Here is a 20,702-nt window from a genome sequence, read left to right as displayed (position 1 = left end):
TCAAACTTCACATGAAGGTTACCCTTGGTCCCTAGCTGTGCCATACAGATTTTGAGGCTGATCGAAAAAACAAGATGGCCGCCAGGCAGCCATCTTTGATTTTGGCAGTTGAAGTTTGTTATTGATATTTCTTGAGAACCACTGAAGGGATTTTGTTCAAACTTCACATGGAGGTTACCCTTGGTCCCTATTTGTGCCATACAGATTTTGAGGCTGATAGGAAAAACAAGATGGCCGCCAGGCGGCCATCTCGGATTTTGATAGTTAAGGTTTGATATCCCTATTTCTCAAAAAGTGCTGAAGGGATCTTTCTCAAATTTAATATGTAGGTTCCCCTAGGACCCTTGTTGTGCATATTGCATTTTTGGACCAATCGGTGAACAAGATGGCCGCCAGGCCGCCATCTTGGATTTTGATAGTTAAAGTTTGTTATGGCTATTTCTCAGATAGTACTGAAGGGATCTGTCTCAAATTTCATATGTAGGTTCCGCTAGGGACCTAGTTTTGCATATTGCATTTTGGGACCGATTGGTCAACAAAATGGCGGCCAGGCAGCCATCTTGGATTTTGTTATTCAAAGTTTGTTATCGCTATTTCGCAGAAAGTACTGAACGGATCTGTCTCAAAATTCATATGTAGGTTCCCCTAGGGCCCTAGTTGTGCATATTGTGATTTGGGACTGATCGGTCAACAAAATTGCTGCCAGGCAGCCATCTTGGATTTTTAGGTCATCTGACCGAAGGTCGTGCGTAAAACTATTTATACAAAAGCCTACTCCTCCTAAACCCTTGAGTGAACTACATCCATATTTGGTGTGAAACATCCTTGGGGAAGGACAATCATATTTTATATAAATGAGATAAGTCCGACCCCTAGGGGCAGAGGGGCGGGGCCCCAAAAGGGCAAATTTTCTTAATTTAAGCTTTTAAATCCTACTCCTCCTTCATCCTTGGATGGATTTCATCCATATTTAGTGTGAAACATCATTGGGGACCGACAATCATATTTTATATAAATGAGCCTGGTCCGACCCCTAGGGGCTGAGGGGTGGGGCCCCAAAAGGGCAAATTTTCTTAATTTTAGCTTTAAAATCCTACTCCTCCTTCATCCTTGGATGGATTTCATCTATATTTGGTGTGAAACATCATTGGGGAAGGACAATCATATTTTATATAAATGAGCTTGGTCCGACTCCTAGGGGCTGAGGGGTGGGGCCCCAAAAGGGCAAATTTTCTTAATTTTAGCTTTAAAATCCTACTCTTTCCTCATCCTTGGATGGATTTCATCCATATTTGGTGTGAAACATCATTGGGGAAGGACAATCATATTTTATATAAATGAGATAAGTCCGACCCCTAGGGGCAGAGGGGCGGGGCCCCAAAAGGGCAAATTTTCTTAATTTAAGCTTTTAAATCCTACTCCTCCTTCATCCTTGGATGGATTTCATCCATATTTAGTGTGAAACATCATTGGGGACCGACAATCATATTTTATATAAATGAGCCTGGTCCGACCCCTAGGGGCTGAGGGGCGGGGCCCCAAAAGGGCAAATTTTCTTAATTTTAGCTTTAAAATCCTACTCTTTCCTCATCCTTGGATGGATTTCATCCATATTTAGTGTGAAACATCATTTGGGATGGGCAATCATATTTTATATAAATGAGCCTGGTCCGACCCCTAGGGGCTGAGGGGTAGGGCCTTAAAAGGGCAAATTTTCTTAATTTTAGCTTTAAAATCCTACTCCTCCTTCATCCTTGGATGAATTTCATCCATATTTGGTGTGAAACATCATTGGGGAAGGACAATCATATTTTATATAAATGAGTCTGGTTTGACCCCTAGGGGCTGAGGGGTTAGGCCCCAAAAGGGCAAATTTTCTTAATTTTAGCTGGCCCAATTCCTGTATTCAGGTTTCGGTCTCCGATCTCAATGATTTTATAGGGGTTTAATTGATGCCGAACAACATACAACATTTTCGTAAAGATTTTTGGTATTCCAAGATGGCCGCTGGCCCACTTCCTGTTTTAAGGATTCAACCTCCGATCTCAATGAAAATTGGTCTATAGGGGTTTTAATTGATGCTGAACAACATGAAAACATTTTCATAAAGATTTTGGTATTCCAAGATGGCCACTGGCCCACTTTCTGTTTTCAGGTTTCAGTCTCCGATCTCAATGAAAATTGGTCTATAGGGGTTTTAACTGATTCAGAAGGGGGAACTTTAGGTGAGGACAATCATATTTTATGAAGGACCGAGCTAAGACCCATGGGGATAGTACGGCGGAGGTCCAAAATGGGAGCTTTGCTGAAATTTGGCTTTAAAATCTGACGACTCCTCATATTAATCCTTGAATCGGTTACAACCATATATTGATGAAGGGCTACCAAGTTTGTTCAACAAATGATATTTACCTATTTCAGAAACTTACATATTCAACTAAGGAGTTCCTTGTATTGTTTATATTAATCGTTAACCAATTTGCTTTATACTGTGACTTTGTTGTTTTGTGCCATGAGTCAGATGACCGTTAAGGCCCATGGGCCTCTTGTTATATTCAAAGTTTGTTATCGCTATTTCTCAGAAAGTATTGAATGGATCTTTGTCAAATTTCACATGTAGGTTCCGATCCCCTAGGGCCCTAGTTGTGCATATTGTGATTTGGGACCGATTGATCAACAAGATGGCCGCCAAGGAGTCATCTTGGATTTTGATAGTTGAATTTTGTTACCGCTATTTCTCAAAAGGTACTGAAGTGATCTGTCTCAAATCTTATATGTAGTATGTTTGAAAAAGTTTAAAAAGTAGAGAAAAGATCCATCTTTCCTTTGTCAGATATAGATCATTCTTTGGTGGGCGCCAAGATCCCTCTGGGATCTCTTGTTATCAAATAAAAGTGTTTGCAATGTTTTGAAATTTTACATTATGATATGCTTGAAAAGAATAAGATAAAAATTATTTAAAAACCAATGGTGGCATTCTTCATAGAATACATGTATTCAAAATCATAGTATATTAAACAGAATAACTGATCTTTCCTTTCACAGTGGATTATCGATGACCTCGTCTGAGAAACAGGTGTAAGTGTAACACTGATATATATTGTTGGGTTCTATTTGTCATATCTGTTGTATACTGCACAGACCTTTGGTAGGATTAGTGCTAAACATTCATTTATTCCAGCAGCATCCTTTAGAGATGAAAATTACAAAAATAGATGTAGGATAATGATGCTGAATTCATCACATCCTAATCATGATTTATTTTGTCTCAAATGTGATGTCTAGTTTTGAGATTTGTTTCCACTTTTCCAACATTTATGTACATTTCTACTTGCATTAAAATTGCTTTTCCTGCTTTTGAAATAAAACCATATAAAATCGTTACACACTGTATTATAATTTCTGTAGCTTTTATGCTCAGATCACATACTGCCATTAATGTTTCTCGGGGTAAAGATGGAAACAAATTTAAAACTGCTTTATCTTATTGGTCTGGGCAGACTCTATGTAGTTTTTCCAATATTAATATTCCAATTTTCTCTGAAGGGAATGGTTAACATTTTTAATACACTGTAGTAGGAAGTTTTATATCATACATTTAAAATCATCTTAAGAATCATAACAAGTTTGTGTAAGATTTAAATCTGAATAAGTAGCAAAATGATAATATGTGCTGTTTTATACAAACTTTATAATCTAGCATTTCAAAAAATTAGGAAAATCACCTTTTTTGTATGCATTTCCCATTTTTCATTATAGATATAAATGACACTAGTGTAGTTTAAATTAGTGAATCTTCTAGGAAGTCCATTTCTCAGACAGCACAAACATTTTTAATGAAAATAATGTTTTTCGGGAAATGTTTTAAAGCTAAAACTATTTTAATTTATCTAACTTCTGATCCCTAGAGTATGCAATGCACTATTGTACCCCTACTATATTTTGTATTGACATTAAGGGTCATATATGGTACATTTGAATTGATACATACTTTACATTGTCTCTACAATTTTGTGATTTTGATCATTTTATACTAGTAATACTTAAAATTTTATTTGAAATGATACAACAACATGACTTTATTATACTTATTAATGACATACGTTTTATAACTTTGACTGAAGGTTTTGTGTACATACAACAACAATATACTTATAAATGTCAGACATTTTATAACTTTGACCGAAGGTTTTGTGTACATACAACAACAATATACTGATTAATGACAGACGTTTTATAACTTTGACTGAAGGTTTTGTGTACATACAACAACAATATACTTATTAATGACAGACATTTTATAACTTTAACTGAAGGTTTTGTGTACATACAACAACAATATACTTATTAATGACAGACGTTTTATAACTTTGACTGAAGGTTTTGTGTACATACAACAACAATATACTGATTAATGACAGACGTTTTATAACTTTGACTGAAGGTTTTGTGTACATACAACAACAATATACTGATTAATGACATACGTTTTATAACTTTGACTGAAGGTTTTGTGTACATACAACAACAATATACTTATTAATGACAACGTTTTATAACTTTGACTGAAGGTTTTGTGTACATACAACAACAATATACTGATTAATGACAACGTTTTATAACTTTGACTGAAGGTTTTGTGTACATACAACAACAATATACTTATTAATGACAGACGTTTTAATAACTTTGACTGAAGGTTTTGTGTACATACAACAACAATATACTTATTAATGACAGACGTTTTATAACTTTGACTGAAGGTTTTGTGTACATACAACAACAATATACTTATTAATGACAGACATTTTATAACTTTGACTGAAGGTTTTGTGTACATACAACAACAATATACTTATTAATGACAGACATTTTATAACTTTGAACTGAAGGTTTTGTGTACATACAACAACAATATACTTATTAATGACAGACGTTTTATAACTTAGACTGAAGGTTTTGTGTACATACAACAACAATATACTTATTAATGACAGACATTTTATAACTTTGACTGAAGGTTTTGTGTACATACAACAACAATATACTTATTAATGACAGACGTTTTATAACTTTGACTGAAGGTTTTGTGTACATACAACAACAATATACTGATTAATGACATACGTTTTATAACTTTGACTGAAGGTTTTGTGTACATACAACAACAATATACTTATTAATGACAGACATTTTATAACTTTGACTGAAGGTTTTGTGTACATACAACAACAATATATGACTTATATGACAGACATTTTATAACTTTGACTGAAGGTTTTGTGTACATACAACAACAATATACTTATTAATGACAGACGTTTTATAACTTTGACTGAAGGTTTTGTGTACATACAACAACAATATACTTATTAATGACAGACGTTTTATAACTTTGACTGAAGGTTTTGTGTACATACAACAACAATATACTTATTAATGACAGACATTTTATAACTTTGACTGAAGGTTTTGTGTACATACAACAACAATATACTGATTAATGACAGACATTTTATAACTTTGACTGAAGGTTTTGTGTACATACAACAACAATATACTTATTAATGACAGACGTTTTATAACTTTGACTGAAGGTTTTGTGTACATACAACAACATGATTTTATTATACTTTTTATAACTTTGACTGAAGGTTTTGTGTACATACAACAACAATATACTTATTAATGACAGACGTTTTATAACTTTGACTGAAGGTTTTGTGTACATACAACAACAATATACTGATTAATGACAGACATTTTACTTACTTAACTTTGACTGAAGGTTTTGTGTACATACAACAACAATATACTTATTAATGACAGACGTTTTATAACTTTGACTGAAGGTTTTGTGTACATACAACAACAATATACTGATTAATGACAGACGTTTTATAACTTTGACTGAAGGTTTTGTGTACATACAACAACATGATTTTATTATACTTATTTAACTTTGACTGAAGGTTTTGTGTACATACAACAACAATATACTTATTAATGACAGACGTTTTATAACTTTGACTGAAGGTTTTGTGTACATACAACAACAATATACTTATTAATGACAGACGTTTTATAACTTTGACTGAAGGTTTTGTGTACATACAACAACAATATACTTATTAATGACAGACGTTTTATAACTTTGACTGAAGGTTTTGTGTACATACAACAACAATATACTGATTAATGACAGACGTTTTATAACTTTGACTGAAGGTTTTGTGTACATACAACAACAATATACTGATTAATGACAGACGTTTTATAACTTTGACTGAAGGTTTTGTGTACATACAACAACAATATACTTATTAATGACAGACGTTTTATAACTTTGACTGAAGGTTTTGTGTACATACAACAACAATATACTGATTAATGACATACGTTTTATAACTTTGACTGAAGGTTTTGTGTACATACAACAACAATATACTTATTAATGACAGACATAACTTTATTATACTTATATAACTTTGACTGAAGGTTTTGTGTACATACAACAACAATATACTGATTAATGACAGACGTTTTATAACTTTGACTGAAGGTTTTGTGTACATACAACAACAATATTTTATTATACTTGACAGACATTTTACATACAACAACATGATTTTATTATACTTTTATAACTTTAACTGAAGGTTTTGTGTACATACAACAACAATATACTTATTAATGACAGACGTTTTATAACTTTGACTGAAGGTTTTGTGTACATACAACAACAATATACTGATTAATGACAGACATTTTATAACTTTGACTGAAGGTTTTGTGTACATACAACAACATGATTTTATTATACTTATTTAACTTATTAATGACAGACGACATTATTTAACTTTGACTGAAGGTTTTGTGTACATACAACAACAATATACTGATTAATGACATACGTTTTATAACTTTGACTGAAGGTTTTGTGTACATACAACAACAATATACTTATTAATGACAGACTTTTTATAACTTTGACTGAAGGTTTTGTGTACATACAACAACAATATACTTATTAATGACAGACGTTTTATAACTTTGACTGAAGGTTTTGTGTACATACAACAACAATATACTTATTAATGACAGACGTTTTATAACTTTGACTGAAGGTTTTGTGTACATACAACAACAATATACTTATTAATGACAGACGTTTTATAACTTTGACTGAAGGTTTTGTGTACATACAACAACAATATACTTATTAATGACAGACGTTTTATAACTTTGACTGAAGGTTTTGTGTACATACAACAACAATATACTTATAAATGACAGACGTTTTATAACTTTGACTGAAGGTTTTGTGTACATACAACAACAATATACTTATTAATGACAGACGTTTTATAACTTTGACTGAAGGTTTTGTGTACATACAACAACAATATACTTATTAATGACAGACGTTTTATAACTTTGACTGAAGGTTTTGTGTACATACAACAACAATATACTGATTAATGACAGACATTTTTATAACTTTGACTGAAGGTTTTGTGTACATACAACAACAATATACTTATTAATGACAGACATTTTATAACTTTGACTGAAGGTTTTGTGTACATACAACAACAATATACTTATTAATGACAGACGTTTTATAACTTTGACTGAAGGTTTTGTGTACATACAACAACATATTTAATATTTACTTAAGTACATACAAACATATACTTATAATGACAGACTTTTTAACTTTGACTGAAGGTTTTGTGTACATACAACAACAATATACTTATTAATGACAGACGTTTTATAACTTTGACTGAAGGTTTTGTGTACATACAACAACATACTATACAACAATACTTTGAGGTTTGTGTCATACAACACAATATACTTATTAATGACAGACATTTTATAACTTTGACTGAAGGTTTTGTGTACATACAACAACAATATACTGATTAATGACAGACATTTTATAACTTTGACTGAAGGTTTTGTGTACATACAACAACAATATACTGATTAATGACAGACAATTTTATTATACTTATTTAACTTTGACTGAAGGTTTTGTGTACATACAACAACAATATACTGATTAATGACAGACATTTTATAACTTTGACTGAAGGTTTTGTGTACATACAACAACAATATACTTATTAATGACAGACATTTTATAACTTTGACTGAAGGTTTTGTGTACATACAACAACAATATACTGATTAATGACAGACATTTTATAACTTTGACTGAAGGTTTTGTGTACATACAACAACAATATACTTATTAATGACAGACATTTTATAACTTTGACTGAAGGTTTTGTGTACATACAACAACAATATACTTATTAATGACAGACATTTTATAACTTTGACTGAAGGTTTTGTGTACATACAACAACAATATACTTTTAATGACATACGTTTTATAACTTTGACTGAAGGTTTTGTGTACATACAACAACAATATACTTATTAATGACAGACGTTTTATAACTTTGACTGAAGGTTTTGTGTACATACAACAACATTATACTGATTAATGACAGACGTTTTATAACTTTGACTGAAGGTTTTGTGTACATACAACAACAATATACTTATTAATGACAGACGTTTTATAACTTTGACTGAAGGTTTTGTGTACATACAACAACAATATACTGATTAATGACAGACATTTTATAACTTTGACTGAAGGTTTTGTGTACATACAACAACAATATACTTATTAATGACAGACGTTTTATAACTTTGACTGAAGGTTTTGTGTACATACAACAACAATATACTTATTAATGACAGACATTTTATAACTTTGACTGAAGGTTTTGTGTACATACAACAACAATATACTTATTAATGACAGACATTTTATAACTTTGACTGAAGGTTTTGTGTACATACAACAACAATATACTTATTAATGACAGACATTTTATAACTTTGACTGAAGGTTTTGTGTACATACAACAACAATATACTTATTAATGACAGACGTTTTATAACTTTGACTGAAGGTTTTGTGTACATACAACAACAATATACTTATTATATGACTTTATTATACTTTTTATAACTTTGACTGAAGGTTTTGTGTACATACAACAACAATATACTTATTAATGACAGACGTTTTATAACTTTGACTGAAGGTTTTGTGTACATACAACAACAATATACTTATTAATGACAGACTTTTATAACTTTGACTGAAGGTTTTGTGTACATACAACAACAATATACTTATTAATGACAGACATTTTATAACTTTGACTGAAGGTTTTGTGTACATACAACAACATGATTTTGACAGACGTTTTATAACTTTGACTGAAGGTTTTGTGTACATACAACAACAATATACTTATTAATGACAGACGTTTTATAACTTTGACTGAAGGTTTTGTGTACATACAACAACAATATACTTATTAATGACAGACGTTTTATAACTTTGACTGAAGGTTTTGTGTACATACAACAACATGATTTTATTATACTTATTTAACTTTTTATAACTTTGACTGAAGGTTTTGTGTACATACAACAACAATATACTTATTAATGACAGACGTTTTATAACTTTGACTGAAGGTTTTGTGTACATACAACAACAATATACTTATTAATGACAGACATTTTATAACTTTGACTGAAGGTTTTGTGTACATACAACAACAATATACTTATTAATGACAGACATTTTATAACTTTGACTGAAGGTTTTGTGTACATACAACAACAATATACTTATTAATGACAGACGTTTTATAACTTTGACTGAAGGTTTTGTGTACATACAACAACAATATACTTATTAATGACAGACATTTTATAACTTTGACTGAAGGTTTTGTGTACATACAACAACAATATACTGATTAATGACAGACGTTTTATAACTTTGACTGAAGGTTTTGTGTACATACAACAACAATATACTTATTAATGACAGACATTTTATAACTTTGACTGAAGGTTTTGTGTACATACAACAACAATATACTTATTAATGACAGACATTTTATAACTTTGACTGAAGGTTTTGTGTACATACAACAACAATATACTTATTAATGACAGACGTTTTATAACTTTGACTGAAGGTTTTGTGTACATACAACAACATGATTTTATTATACTTATTTAACTTTGACTGAAGGTTTTGTGTACATACAACAACAATATACTTATTAATGACAGACGTTTTATAACTTTGACTGAAGGTTTTGTGTACATACAACAACAATATATACTGATTAATGACAGACGTTTTATAACTTTGACTGAAGGTTTTGTGTACATACAACAACAATATACTTATTAATGACAGACATTTTATAACTTTGACTGAAGGTTTTGTGTACATACAACAACAATATACTTATTAATGACAGACGTTTTATAACTTTGACTGAAGGTTTTGTGTACATACAACAACAATATACTTATTAATGACAGACGTTTTATAACTTTGACTGAAGGTTTTGTGTACATACAACAACACAATATACTTATTAATGACATACGTTTTATAACTTTGACTGAAGGTTTTGTGTACATACAACAACAATATACTGATTAATGACAGACGTTTTATAACTTTGACTGAAGGTTTTGTGTACATACAACAACAATATACTGATTAATGACAGACGTTTTATAACTTTGACTGAAGGTTTTGTGTACATACAACAACAATATACTTATTAATGACAGACATTTTATAACTTTGACTGAAGGTTTTGTGTACATACAACAACAATATACTTATTAATGACAGACGTTTTATAACTTTGACTGAAGGTTTTGTGTACATACAACAACAATATACTTATTAATGACAGACTTTTTATAACTTTGACTGAAGGTTTTGTGTACATACAACAACAATATACTTATTAATGACAGACGTTTTATAACTTTGACTGAAGGTTTTGTGTACATACAACAACAATATACTTATTAATGACAGACATTTTATAACTTTGACTGAAGGTTTTGTGTACATACAACAACAATATACTGATTAATGACAGACGTTTTATAACTTTGACTGAAGGTTTTGTGTACATACAACAACAATATACTTATTAATGACAGACGTTTTATAACTTTGACTGAAGGTTTTGTGTACATACAACAACAATATACTTATTAATGACAGACATTTTATAACTTTGACTGAAGGTTTTGTGTACATACAACAACAATATACTGATTAATGACAGACGTTTTATAACTTTGACTGAAGGTTTTGTGTACATACAACAACAATATACTGATTAAATGACAGACGTTTTATAACTTTGACTGAAGGTTTTGTGTACATACAACAACAATATACTTATTAATGACAGACATTTTATAACTTTGACTGAAGGTTTTGTGTACATACAACAACAATATACTTATTAATGACAGACATTTTATAACTTTGACTGAAGGTTTTGTGTACATACAACAACAATATACTTATTAATGACAGACGTTTTATAACTTTGACTGAAGGTTTTGTGTACATACAACAACAATATACTGATTAATGACAGACGTTTTATAACTTTGACTGAAGGTTTTGTGTACATACAACAACAACTATGACAACTTTTATAATGACAGACGTTTTGTGTATAACTTTGATATGACATTTATAACTTCTGAAGGTTTTGTGTACATACAACAACAATATACTGATTAATGACAGACATTTTATAACTTTGACTGAAGGTTTTGTGTACATACAACAACAATATACTTATTAATGACAGACGTTTTATAACTTTAACTGAAGGTTTTGTGTACATACAACAACAATATACTTATTAATGACAGACATTTTATAACTTTGACTGAAGGTTTTGTGTACATACAACAACAATATACTTATTAATGACAGACGTTTTATAACTTTAACTGAAGGTTTTGTGTACATACAACAACAATATACTTATTAATGACAGACATTTTATAACTTTGACTGAAGGTTTTGTGTACATACAACAACAATATACTTATTAATGACAGACATTTTATAACTTTGACTGAAGGTTTTGTGTACATACAACAACAATATACTGATTAATGACAGACGTTTTATAACTTTGACTGAAGGTTTTGTGTACATACAACAACAATATACTTATTAATGACAGACATTTTATAACTTTGACTGAAGGTTTTGTGTACATACAACAACAATATACTTATTAATGACAGACGTTTTATAACTTTAACTGAAGGTTTTGTGTACATACAACAACAATATACTTATTAATGACAGACGTTTTATAACTTTGACTGAAGGTTTTGTGTACATACAACAACAATATACTTATTAATGACAGACGTTTTATAACTTTGACTGAAGGTTTTGTGTACATACAACAACAATATACTTATTAATGACAGACGTTTTATAACTTTGACTGAAGGTTTTGTGTACATACAACAACACAATATACTTATTAATGACAGACGTTTTATAACTTTGACTGAAGGTTTTGTGTACATACAACAACAATATACTGATTAATGACAGACGTTTTATAACTTTGACTGAAGGTTTTGTGTACATACAACAACAATATACTTATTAATGACAGACGTTTTATAACTTTGACTGAAGGTTTTGTGTACATACAACAACAATATACTTATTAATGACAGACGTTTTATAACTTTGACTGAAGGTTTTGTGTACATACAACAACAATATACTTATTAATGACAGACGTTTTATAACTTTAACTGAAGGTTTTGTGTACATACAACAACAATATACTTATTAATGACAGACGTTTTATAACTTTGACTGAAGGTTTTGTGTACATACAACAACAATATACTGATTAATGACAGACATTTTATAACTTTGACTGAAGGTTTTGTGTACATACAACAACAATATACTTATTAATGACAGACGTTTTATAACTTTGACTGAAGGTTTTGTGTACATACAACAACAATATACTTATTAATGACAGACGTTTTATAACTTTGACTGAAGGTTTTGTGTACATACAACAACAATATACTTATTAATGACAGACATTTTATAACTTTGACTGAAGGTTTTGTGTACATACAACAACAATATACTTATTAATGACAGACATTTTATAACTTTGACTGAAGGTTTTGTGTACATACAACAACAATATACTTATTAATGACAGACGTTTTATAACTTTGACTGAAGGTTTTGTGTACATACAACAACAATATACTTATTAATGACAGACATTTTTATAACTTTGACTGAAGGTTTTGTGTACATACAACAACAATATACTTATTAATGACAGACGTTTTATAACTTTGACTGAAGGTTTTGTGTACATACAACAACAATATACTTATTAATGACAGACGTTTTATAACTTTAACTGAAGGTTTTGTGTACATACAACAACAATATACTTATTAATGACAGACATTTTATAACTTTGACTGAAGGTTTTGTGTACATACAACAACAATATACTGATTAATGACAGACATTTTATAACTTTGACTGAAGGTTTTGTGTACATACAACAACAATATACTTATTAATGACAGACGTTTTATAACTTTGACTGAAGGTTTTGTGTACATACAACAACAATATACTTATTAATGACAGACGTTTTATAACTTTGACTGAAAGGTTTTGTGTACATACAACAACAATATTATACTTATAAATGTATTAATGACTGAAGACACACACCAACATTTATAACTTTGACTGAAGGTTTTGTAAAAGTGTACATACAACAACAATATACTGATTAATTAATTACAGACGTTTTATAACTTTGACTGAAGGTTTGAATGTGTACATACACAAAAGTTCACTGCCATATTCTACTATATTAATGACAGATATTTTACAGATATTTGTGCATGTTTCTGAATTTTCATATACATGTCATGGTGTTGGCAATCCTATATCACATTTTCATTATCCAAGACTACATTTTGGAGTTCAAGTCAGTGATCTGCTGAGGCCTTTTGGTTGCACCAATATTTTACATTTACATATTATATACGTGGTGGAATGTACAATGTTTTATCCACAATGCACTTTAATACATATAATTCACTTTATACGTTATGCATGCTTTAGCTTGTGTATCTATGGCTGTACAGCAAACTGTTTTATATAGCTACTCATGTAATCTTATCTTGGAGAAATTTAGGATTGTTATCAGAGCTTCATCAAAAGTCATTTCATCAAAATCAAGTTATAAAAAAATCATTATGTAAAAATTCATAAAATAAATCATCGAACAGAGCTTCATCAAAACTGATAAAATCATTTCATCAAAAGTGTTTCAACAATGTTTAAGTGTTCATCCTCCATGCATCTTTTTATGAATTAGAATTATCCGTTGTTGCTGATGAAATAAGCTACTGTGGTAATCCCCATGTACTTCTTCGCTATTGGGTTTTGTGTTTGCATGTAACTATCACAATCAATATATATTGGTACCTACTTGTGCTAGGTAAATTATCACTTTGTTTCATGTTTTCAGCCTTAAGAATCAATATTTTGTATGTTGTAGTGAAAATCAGGGCCAAGTTTATGTCAAGCCCGAGTCAAACCTAACAGAAAAACATTTGGGACTGTTATGTGAAACTGTTGGTTCTATGAACAGAAAAATCTGCTAAAATGAGAGACAAAGGTTGGATATGTTTTCTTGAATAAAGAAAATTAAATACCTCTGATAACACATTCCTATTATTTTGTAGGATTTATTGTTTTAAAGATGTATTATTAATATAAGAATGTACAGAATATAGTTGTACAAATATACTATAGCTGTTCTTATCAACTCATAAAATACATTTAAGTATGGAAAATGAGTTTTCTTATTAAGTTAGACAGAGTTGATTAATGTTAGCTCTGGCCACATATATAGAGTATAAAACATATTGGATCATATATTCTAATAACAATATGTTCTTGCAGTCTTTCATCAGGGGATATCTTGGCACGACAGCTGATTGACTACGCAAAATGTGAAGATATCAGTCATTCAATCATTAAAAAATGGGACTGTTACATTTCTCGGAGAACTTGTGACATGCGAAGTACGAATCATCGAGGTTTGACTGTAGTATAAGTTTATGTAATAAACCCTATAGAGGTAATTTGATAATTAGTATAAGTTTATGTAATAAACCCTATATAGGTAATTTGATAACTAGTACAAGTTTATGTAATAAACCCTATAGAGGTAATTTGATAACTAGTATAAGTTAGGGCTGCCGCGGTTAACCGGTATATTGGGGTATTGCAATACACCACCAAAAAATATTGTACCGCGATACAGTTTGCCTGTATCGGTTTTTTACGATATATTTTCTTAGTATCATAATTTCATTAATTTGATATAATTAAAACGTCCTATCATTAAAACAAAACCAGCAAGTTGTATTTGTTTTCCTTTCCGATAATATGAAGCCATGTGGGTATCCCTTTCGTTTTCATTCAATTGAGATGTCAGTCAAATGTTTGCTGATTTGCTCCATTAATCAACAATACCGGAATATATAATTCTCTAAACACATTTAAGGCCCGGTGAATACATGGCTGCAAGGATTTTGCCAGCTATTTCAGGCTTCATCGTCCGCCGCCATTTTCGAGTTCCTACACCTGTCAAAACAGAACTGCAAGTCGATCAGCCCTTTGAAGTTTAATCACGATCGTAAGCTTATTTTGCAAGGACAATTGTTCTTAAATTTGTTCATTATTTAGGTTCAAAAGTGTTAACTATCATGTTTAGTAATTGCATTTTTAGGTTACGATCGTCTGTAGCCTATTATTTTCACAAACAGACTCGTAGGCTATTTTTTAAAACAAGAACCTCACATTTGAACATTTGAACCCTATAGAGGTAATTTGATAACTTGTATAAGTTTATGTAATAAACCCTTTAGAGGTAATTTGATAACTATAAACCCTTTAGAGGTAATTTGATAACTAGTATAAGTTTATGTAATAAACCCTATAGAGGTAATTTGATAACTAGTATAAGTTTATGTAATAAACCCTATAGAGGTAATTTGATAACTAGTATAAGTTTATGTAATAAACCCTATAGAGGTAATTTGATAACTAGTATAAGTTTATGTAATAAACCCTATAGAGGTAATTTGATAACTAGTATAAGTTTATGTAATAAACCCTATAGAGGTAATTTGATAACTAGTATAAGTTTATGTAATAAACCCTATAGAGGTAATTTAATAACTAAGTATAAGTTTATGTAATAAACCCTATAGAGGTAATTATAACTAGTATAAGTTTATGTAATAAACCCTATAGAGGTAATTTATAACTATATAAATAAACCCTATAGAGGTAATTTGATAACTATATAGTTTATGTAATAAACCCTATAGAGGTAATTTGATAACTAGTATAAGTTTATGTAATAAACCCTATAGAGGTAATTTGATAACTAGTATAAGTTTATGTAATAAACCCTATAGAGGTAATTTGATAACTAGTATAAGTTTATGTAATAAACCCTATAGAGGTAATTTATAACTAGTATAAGTTTATGTAATAAACCCTATAGAGGTAATTTGATAACTAGTATAAGTTTATGTAATAAACCCTATAGAGGTAATTTGATAACTAGTATAAGTTTATGTAATAAACCCTATAGAGGTAATTTGATAACTAATATAAGTTTATGTAATAAACCCTATAGAGGTAATTTAATAACTAGTATAAGTTTATGTAATAAACCCTATAGAGGTAATTTGATAACTAGTATAAGTTTATGTAATAAACCCTATAGAGGTAATTTGATAACTAATATAAGTTTATGTAATAAACCCTATAGAGGTAATTTGATAACTAGTATAAGTTTATGTAATAAACCCTATAGAGGTAATTTGATAACTAGTATAAGTTTATGTAATAAACCCTATAGAGGTAATTTATAACTAGTATAAGTTTATGTAATAAACCCTATAGAGGTAATTTTGATAACTAGTATAAGTTTATGTAATAAACCCTATAGAGGTAATTTATAACTAGTATAAGTTTATGTAATAAACCCTATAGAGGTAATTTATAACTAGTATAAGTTTATGTAATAAACCCTATAGAGGTAATTTGATAACTAGTATAAGTTTATGTAATAAACCCTATAGAGGTAATTTGATAACTAATATAAAGTTTATGTAATAAACCCTATAGAGGTAATTTGATAACTAGTATAAGTTTATGTAATAAACCCTATAGAGGTAATTTGATAACTAGTATAAGTTTATGTAATAAACCCTATAGAGGTAATTTAATAACTAGTAATAAGTTTATGTAATAAACCCTATAGAGGTAATTTGATAACTAGTATAAGTTTATGTAATAAACCCTATAGAGGTAATTTAATAACTAGTATAAGTTTATGTAATAAACCCTATAGAGGTAATTTGATAACTAGTATAAGTTTATGTAATAAACCCTATAGAGGTAATTTGATAACTTGTATAAGTTTATGTAATAAACCCTATAGAGGTAATTTAATAACTAATATAAGTTTATGTAATAAACCCTATAGAGGTAATTTAATAACTAGTATAAGTTTATGTAATAAACCCTATAGAGGTAATTTAATAACTAGTATAAGTTTATGTAATAAACCCTATAGAGGTAATTTAATAACTAATATAAGTTTATGTATTATAGTACATTCATTTTTATCCCCTGTGAAACCTGTTTGCTGGGGATATTGTGCTGGGCTCCGTCCGTCCATCCGTCTGAGATCCTTTTCTGGACTATAACTCAAAAATGCCAAATTTCTGTTTCCTTTTGCTTCCGGACTATAACTCCAAAACCCTTCAACACAGCTCCATGAAGCTTTCTGAATATATCAGACAAGTGCCCTAGTTGTGCCTTTTGCTATTGCAGAAATTCCATTTTGAGAATGTTTTCTGTTACCATGGAAACTCCAAATTACAGTTTCTTTTTGTTAACTGCTGTTTTTTTGGGTTTTTAGTTTAATTTACAATACTCGCATGCATTGAGAGTTATACTTCAATAATTGTTTCTTTGACCTTAATGTCTTTTGGTTTTTATATCAACTGCGGGGCGCAGGGGGATAATGCCACGCTTTGCGGCTCCTTGTTCCATTTCTTTTTGCAGGTGACTGAAAGGGTGAAATATTTAATAATCAAAAAAAAAAAAAAAAATGTTCTTATAATTAAGCTCTGTCTAATTAATTAATTTACCCTGTTTATTATACATTTAAAAAAACAAGGCTTGTATTGTATGGAATCCAGTTTAGTCTCTCCATTTTAAAAAGAAGACTTTATCTTTCTAACAACATAATCCTATCTAGTATTGGTAGGAAATTGGCTGTTAAACTACCCAATAAACACCTTCATTGTAGTGTTCAACCTTGTCTAGTGTTTTAATTCCTCTAATTTATAAAAATGTAATATATTAACTAAATTTAAACTCTTCTTAGTTATATAAGTATAATATATTAATTAAATTTAAACTCTTCTTAGTTATATAAGTATAATATATTAATTGAATTTAAATTCCTCTAAGTAACAAAAGTATAATATATTAACTAAATTTAAATTCCTCTTAGTTATAAAAGTATAATATATTAATTGAATTTAAACTCCTCTTAGTTATAAAAGTATAATATATTAATTAAATTTAAACTCTTCTTAGTTATATAAGTATAATATATTAATTGAATTTAAATTCCTCTAAGTTATAAAAATATAATATATTAATTAAATTACTATGTGGTTTTTGAGGAAAGTATGGTCCAAGAGAGTTTCTGTTACTTAGTAAAAATAAACTGAGAGTTAAGGGAGTAGAGTAGGCCCTAACTGAATGGTGACAGGAAAACCAGGGAGTAGAGTAGGCCCTAACTGAATGGTGCCAGGAAAACCAGGGAGTATAGTAGGCTCTAACTGAATGGTGCCAGGAAAACCAAGGAGTATAGTAGGCTCTAACTGAATGGTGCCAGGAAAACCAAGGAGTATAGTAGGCTCTAACTGAATGGTGCCAGGAAAACCAGGGAGTAGAGTAGGCCCTAACTGAATGGTGCCAGGAAAACCAGGGAGTATAGTAGGCTCTAACTGAATGGTGACAGGAAAACCAGGGAGTAGAGTAGGCCCTAACTGAATGGTGCCAGGAAAACCAAGGAGTATAGTAGGCTCTAACTGAATGGTGACAGGAAAACCAGGGAGTAGAGTAGGCCCTAACTGAATGGTGCCAGGAAAACCAGGGAGTATAGTAGGCTCTAACTGAATGGTGCCAGGAAAACCAGGGAGTAGAGTAGGCCCTAACTGAATGGTGCCAGGAAAACCAGGGAGTAGAGTAGGCCCTAACTGAATGGTGACAGGAAAACCAGGGAGTAGAGTAGGCCCTAACTGAATGGTGCCAGGAAAACCAAGGAGTATAGTAGGCCCTAACTGAATGGTGCCAGGAAAACCAAGGAGTATAGTAGGCTCTAACTGAATGGTGCCAGGAAAACCAGGGAGTAGAGTAGGCCCTAACTGAATGGTGCCAGGAAAACCAGGGAGTATAGTAGGCCCTAACTGAATGGTGCCAGGAAAACCAGGGAGTAGAGTAGGCTCTAACTGAATGGTGTCAGGAAAACCAAGGAGTATAGTAGGCTCTAACTGAATGGTGCCAGGAAAACCAGGGAGTAGAGTAGGCTCTAACTGAATGGTGTCAGGAAAACCAAGGAGTATAGTAGGCTCTAACTGAATGGTGTCAGGAAAATCAGGGAGTAGAGTAGGCCCTAACTGAATGGTGACAGGAAAACCAGGGAGTAGAGTAGGCCCTAACTGAATGGTGACAGGAAAACCAAGGAGTATAGTAGGCTCTAACTGAATGGTGTCAGGAAAATCAGGGAGTAGAGTAGGCCCTAACTGAATGGTGCCAGGAAAACCAAGGAGTATAGTAGGCTCTAACTGAATGGTGCCAGGAAAACCAGGGAGTAGAGTAGGCCCTAACTGAATGGTGCCAGGAAAACCAAGGAGTATAGTAGGCTCTAACTGAATGGTGTCAGGAAAACCAGGGAGTAGAGTAGGCTCTAACTGAATGGTGCCAGGAAAACCAGGGAGTAGAGTAGGCCCTAACTGAATGGTGCCAGGAAAACCAAGGAGTATAGTAGGCTCTAACTGAATGGTGTCAGGAAAACCAGGGAGTAGAGTAGGCCCTAACTGAATGGTGCCAGGAAAACCAAGGAGTATAGTAGGCTCTAACTGAATGGTGCCAGGAAAACCAGGGAGTAGAGTAGGCCCTAACTGAATGGTGCCAGGAAAACCAGGGAGTATAGTAGGCCCTAACTGAATGGTGCCAGGAAAACCAGGGAGTAGAGTAGGCCCTAACTGAATGGTGCCAGGAAAACCAGGAAGCAGAGTAGGCCCTAACTGAATGGTGCCAGGAAAACTAGGGAGTAGAGTAGGCCCTACCTGAATGGTGCCAGGAAAACCAGGGAGTAGAGTAGGCTCTAATTGAATGGTGCCAGGAAAACCAGGGAGTATAGTAGGCCCTAACTTAATGGTGCCAGGAAAACTAGGGAGTAGAGTAGGCCCTAACTGAATGGTGCCAGGAAAACCAGGAAGTAGAGTAGGCCCTAATTGAATGGTGCCAGGAAAACCAGGAAGTAGAGTAGGCCCTAACTGAATGGTGCCAGGAAAACCAGGGAGTAGAGTAGGCCCTAACTTAATGGTGCCAGGAA

Source organism: Argopecten irradians, chromosome 2 (assembly GCF_041381155.1).
Source record: "Argopecten irradians isolate NY chromosome 2, Ai_NY, whole genome shotgun sequence".
Lineage (NCBI taxonomy): Eukaryota > Metazoa > Mollusca > Bivalvia > Pectinida > Pectinidae > Argopecten > Argopecten irradians.
This window is presented reverse-complemented; position numbering follows the sequence as displayed.